The following is a 925-nucleotide window of genomic DNA, read 5'->3' as shown; positions in this document are numbered from 1 at the left end:
GGACCTGGAAATGTTCTGAATATGGGGGGTACATGAGAGGGCCGAGCCAAACACTTGGAATTGAGATATAAGGACGGATATATTGCATAGAGTTTTGTAGATTGTTACTTTATATTACAAGCGATACAGATTATATAAAAATAAATCAGTTTTACAGTTATACCCATAAGGAATATATAAAACCCACGTGTAGACAATTTGAGGGGCTCCGGGGACAGTGGCATTGATTTTAGGGTATTTGCCAAACATTTTCTGATATTTAGCGCGCCTTACATGATAAGATTATGCAGAATTGTTTTGTATTAATGAATGGAAACCGAACATTCAGAAACTGCAAAATACAAAACAAGCGAAATGTTGGAAGTTCAATTACAAAATAAGTTAAATATACAAAACCAAGTACACGCACACCAATCATTTACTACTGGCCAGACAAATAGGGATCTTTACATAGAACTATTTATTATTTATCTACAATAAAAATCACACAAAAGTCACAATAATATTGCCACCTCTTATCATCTCTTATGATTTCAATCATTGCTTCCCAATATAAAACTATACTAGACATCCAAAAGACGATCCTACGTACTTCTTAGAACTCCAAGTCAGATTATTGCTCTTTTTTGATGACCTCAACGCGTTTCGCAGTTACTCTTACTGCTCTTTCAAGAGGCCATGGAAGCAAATGTGAAAACGTGAAGTATAACATGTATGATAAATATTATGTATGTGAGATTGGCATCATCTATAATCGCTTTGAAATGATTTCCACACAAGGCTCACACAACTTTATTCCAAGATTCACACATTTTTTTTAGTTGAAATGTGTGAGGCTTATGTGAAAACAATTATATTGAGTGTATTATAGTGTATTATTCCTATATATGCCATAAATCAATGATGTTACGTACCCCATATATAT

The sequence above is a fragment of the Pyxicephalus adspersus genome, chromosome 10 (assembly GCF_032062135.1).
Source record: "Pyxicephalus adspersus chromosome 10, UCB_Pads_2.0, whole genome shotgun sequence".
Classification (NCBI taxonomy): Eukaryota; Metazoa; Chordata; class Amphibia; order Anura; family Pyxicephalidae; genus Pyxicephalus; species Pyxicephalus adspersus.
The sequence above is the reverse complement of the archived record's forward strand: the minus strand, read 5'-3'. Positions refer to the sequence as shown.